Raw genomic sequence first — 5540 nt, forward strand, 5'->3', positions numbered from 1 at the left:
ATGCAACCTTTACAACTTTGAAAAAGTTTTTTATTACTTCTACATGATCAAATTGAATTGCATATACTGTTTTGATTCATTATTTTTTATTTTTCTTTTATTTTTACCAAACTAATAATAATATTAGTTTTTAAATATTTTTAACTTCATTTTTATTTTATCAATACTTATTATAATGAACTTCTATAATTATGGCTCCTAAAGACTTTGGGTTGAATTAAATTAGACAAATTTATGTTTTCTGTCAAAATGTATATATTATAGGTCTTCTCACTATTTTAAATAAATTGTCTAATATAAACAATTTAAACAAATTTTAAAAAAATTAAAAACCCTGCAATAGGTTTACTTCACATAAATTAACCCCAAATAATTTTAGTTTTACTAATACATAATTAATTAAAAAAATCTAATGTAGAGGGAAGATCAGATACGAGACGCGGGTAATCTTTTTTAAAAAGTAAAACATTATATAAACTATATTCAAAGAAAAAAGAACAAGAAATAAATATATCAAGATGAGATTATAAAATTACAATAGTTAAATTAAATTTTATGTGAATCCAAAATTTATGGTGAAGTGGTTATTATTTCAAACGTTTAGAAATTTGATGAAGGTAAACCAATATAAGTTTATGTGGATGTGAATCTTTTACCTACTTCCTTATTTGTTGAACTAGAATATACAATCTCAAATTGATAAAATATTATTAAAAGTACGTTTATAAGATAAAAAAGGGACATACCGTATATGGGATGGGACAGGTTCCAGAAACACATAAACAGATATACTATCTTTTTCTTACTATTTTTTAATGTACTTAAATCTAATCATTTTTTTTCCAAACCAAACTGAAAATAAATTGGTACAAAGTTATATCATGAAAGTTAATAACATTTCTAATTACAAATGTAACTCCGAATAATCCAAACTTAATAACAAACTTAGTTTTTTTGAAATTAACCCCGCACGTATGTGCGGGTCCAATCCCTAGTTACTATCAAGTGACAAGTTTATTAGTTCAACCAGTAACTCTCATGCAAATTCGAAAAGTTATCGGGTTGAGTGGAACTTGAGAGGTCTAATATTTTTCTTTTATTACTAACCGAGTTATGTATTGGCCCAAAGACTAATATTAATACTATGCGGTCTTAATGAAAGGCCCAATAACTTTTAGATACATAGCTATGAAAACCCAAAAAAAAGATATATAAACCTAAAATATTGTGTCTGTTTGATTCATCTAAGTAAAAGATGGTATCTTATGGAAAAATGTTTGCCAGCTATTTGAACTATCGTCCAACACATGCGCATACATACAAACAAAATAAATGTTCTCTAAACTACTTGATCTATTGGTATTACATAAAGACATGAATAAACTAACACAAGTTATGTGTGGAGCACCATAACCATAAAATCCGGTGTACGGGGCGACATAATCCGGTACCGGTGATTTGTTCCATTATGACCCAATTAAAAAGATTTCGACCCGGATTTTTTTTTACCTAACCAGACCCAATTTTCCGGTTTTAAATTATACATAACATAGTTAAATTTAAACACATAGCCGAAAGGAAAAAACCGATTCTTTCATTTCCGAGTTAACTTAAATTTTTTTTTCCCCTTTATCTTAGGATTCTTCTGAGTAAACTTGATTTGAGGATAGAGATGGATTTAAGCACAGTTTCATCTAGTCTGAGTAGATCTTCTGGAAGTTTGAAGAAATGTGATTGCGGATTGCCAGCAAAGATCTTCACATCAAAGACTCAAAAGAATCATGGTAGAAGATTTTTCGGATATCAATTATACAAGTTATGTGTGTGTATTTATGTCAAATGAATAACATTTGCAACTTTTGAGTGGTTATAATCTTTGTAGGATGATGGAATTGAGCACTGCAAATACTTTAAGTGGTTCGATCAAGAAGAGGACAAAGGGTGGCCGTGAAACGCTTTAATTCAAGCTGTAGCTGAAAATCGTGAGAAGGAAAAGGTCATAGATCAACTCCAGATAACAATTGTGGAACTTTGTAATGATCTGGAGAAGCATATAGAAGATTCGGGAAAGGTCATCTATAGGCAACAATTGATCATCACAGCTTTAAGTGGATTGCTTGTATGTGTTGTAGGAGCCATTATTTTTGGCTGATGGAAAATCTTTAAAATGACATTTGTGTTTGCTTGCTTAGGGCTTGATTGGAACCACATATACTAGAGCATTAGCATTATGCAGCATAAGCATTAAGGTGCATAAGCTGTATGCTCTGATTAATATAACACATTTAGTGTATTGATATAGCAGTGGAGTATTATATATTATATTTATATTTAATATATTATATTAATCAAAAAATATAATTTAAATGTGTTTCATTAAAAAAATTAATTATCACTCATTACTATATAATTTTTTAAAAATTTATCTTACATTTAATAAATTTTATAAATTGTTATATATATATAAATGTGTAATTTAATAATTTTTAATTATCCCTATACAGTAAAACCTCTATAAATTAATACTCTATAAATTAATAAACACTATAAATTAATAAATTTTGCTAGTCCCAAGTCGGGCCAGTGTAAAAATAACAAAATTCGATAAGATAATAAGATAATAAGTTTTTTTGAAATCTCCAAGTAAAATATGGTCCCAATAATATCATAAATTAATAATCATGTAAATTTACATATATATATATATATAATGTATGTTTTTCTTAAAGCTCATATCTATAAAACAATTATTATGTTGTATTTTCAAACTATAATGATATAAAATATTCTGTAACATGTCATAAAAATAGCTAATTTTTTTTTAGTTTTCAATTTCTAGATATTTTACATTTTGATAGTTTAATTACAACAATTGATAACATTAAATTTGAATTTATGTATGTCATGTGTATAAGTGAGTTTGTTTATTGTATTTGTAATTTATTGTTAATAAAGTTTTCTATATATTACAAATTCAATTCCAATATCATAAAATTTACAAAATCCAAAAGTATAATTTTATTCTGCTAAAATTGTCTCAATTCATAATTTTAAAAATTCAAACTATTAATAATATATCTATAAATTAATAATTATTATTTTACAGTGTAAATTAATAATTATTATTTTATAGGTAAATTAATATCACTATAAATTAATAAAATGTCTTGGTCCCAACATTATTAATTTATAGAGGTTTTACTGTATTAGTAAAAGAAAAGTATAACTTCTATTTTGGACGAAAATGCCCCAACGACAAAAACAAGAAAACAATGTAAGTAAAGTTAAATAAGACATTTAACAAAAATAAATCGGATTACATTTTAGCAATAACCCGGAAATTGGTAATTGGATAGTTGCTACAACGATTATAACAAAACAAAAGATAAGTCGGACCTAGGCGTAGAGGAACAACACCAATCCATCCCGAACTTGGTAGGTACGGACCTGGAGGTCCTCGCGCTCAAAGCTTCGGGTGCGCATCATCAGGAGTTCCATCTCCGTCTCCACAAAGGGAGCTGAGGTATATGAAGAATGGCCTTTTGGTCCTTTGGACACCATTTAGTAGATTATCCAACCCCGAGCAATCTGGCTCTCTTAGTTACGCTGCACCCCCACCCGAGTTCCCACGTCCGCTCTTCTCCGTCCGCAACCTAAGTGGGTACGTTAAAAATCAACTTAATGGGCTTAGCGCAAAAATCATTTCCGTTTAAAACCTTTAATGGGTCTCACATGTTCAAAAGTCAATTTAATGGCATACGTAATGAACAAACAATCATCATACCTTTCAGACCATCTCACCTCTCTCTTCTATCATCATTTTTGATCCTATTATGGTCAGCTCTATGTAACAGCTTCAAGAGTTACTTCAAAGAAAGCTCTAAAAAGTATTGATATTGGGCAAAGAAGCAAAACAACAGAAGGAGACAGTTAATGTGATGTTTGAAGTATTTCAAAATATTTATTTCAATTTTATATGAAGAAAACTCTTCTTTATCAGGTATACCATCCTATATGCCTACATCCACTCAGTATCTATATATATAAAGTTGGCTTTTCTCTCTTCTTCTTCCTCCACCTCATCACTTTATTTTTAATAAATTAATTCACCATCAAAGAACATTAAATCTAAAGTTAATGTATCAATTAATTCACTTATTTGTATAATATATTTATTATTATTTAAAATAATCATTTTAAATAATTCAAAACTAAAATATAAACCAAAAACAAATTGAAAAAATACAACAAAAAATATCAAAATAAAATATGAATAATGATTACATATTGTGTAATATTTTTATTATTATTAAAAACAATCATTTTAAATAATTCAAAACTTAAATATAAACCAAAAACAAAATTAAAAAAAAATACAACAAAAAAATATCAAAGTAAAATATGAATAATGAATAATGATTAAACAATTATATATAAAAAAAGAGAAAATATTAATCAAGTGATCAAAAATAAAAATAATGTATATATTTAAGAGAAATGTAAAAGGTTATTTGAAATAAAACATATTAAATATAACTTATTCTAAACATCACACACACAGAAAAAAATAGTGAAAAATACTAAGAAGGAATTTGAAAAAGTTATTTGTAAAAAAAAAAAAATAGTTAAGATGGTAGTGGTAGATTGTAAAATTTTAATTAAAAATTTAAAAAATTCTATATTTGGATAAATACATATTTGGATAAATACACATATTTAAAAGTTAGAGTAATCTTATGATTTTGTAGATTAGGAGAATCAAAATAAAAGAATATTGTATAAACCATCGTAGACTATACATACTTTAAAGTAAAAAAATTATATATGTGAACATAATTTTTCTTTTGTCAAACAGTTAAGGTAAAATGTAATATTTGATGTTATAATATGATGTTTACGGATAAAAAGTGAGTCCAATTATGAGTTTTATTACTACGAAGCAAAGCTTACATGTAGTAGTATATAACACTCAAAAAAACTTTGCAAGAAAGAGTGGTTATATTATCTTAAAAAAATTATGTCTATGTTAGTAAATAATAATCACTCAACCGATAAAAAAAATATTGGAAGATGAAAAATAGTTATGATATGTCTTCATAATCAATATTTCTAGAATGTGAAAAAGAGTAGATGCAATATATGACGAATGTATACCAAAAAATAAAGAAAAAATTAATTGTGAAAACATGTTAAAATAAATAGATAAGTTATATATCACTTAATAAAATAAAGTTGACATCTGTATAGATTTATATTTTTATATTGAAAAATTATAATTATATTCAACAGTTTGTATTAATAATTAAAAGAATTATAGTCCCGCACAATGTGCGGGTTATAAATCTAGTATAGTATATACTATGCCGTTCACATTTTCTAACTAAACTGCATTTTCAGATTTTTTTTTTTTTAAAAAACGAAGTAAAGGGAAAAGGTGGACTATCTATCTTAGAGGATTTTACCGGAGAAGAACAGATTAAAAAGCCACGATTGATTAAATTCAATTCTTACGTATTCAAACATACATTTCATTATTAGAA

General features: G+C 26.3%; 1 long non-coding RNA gene across 1 annotated transcript; it reads right to left on the reverse strand.

Annotated features, from left to right (window-relative positions):
- Positions 1-3206: 3206 nt before the first annotated feature.
- LOC147926951 (uncharacterized) lies at positions 3207-4016 on the reverse strand. Its single transcript, XR_015581349.1, has 2 exons — positions 3785-4016; positions 3207-3653 (listed from the first exon to the last, which is right to left on the reverse strand). It is a non-coding gene; the product is annotated as an uncharacterized LOC147926951 (long non-coding RNA).
- Between the last annotated feature and the right edge of the window lie 1524 nt (positions 4017-5540).

This window comes from Camelina sativa, chromosome 15, assembly GCF_030686135.1.
Source record: "Camelina sativa cultivar CO46 ecotype springtype chromosome 15, ASM3068613v1".
Taxonomy (NCBI): domain Eukaryota; kingdom Viridiplantae; phylum Streptophyta; class Magnoliopsida; order Brassicales; family Brassicaceae; genus Camelina; species Camelina sativa.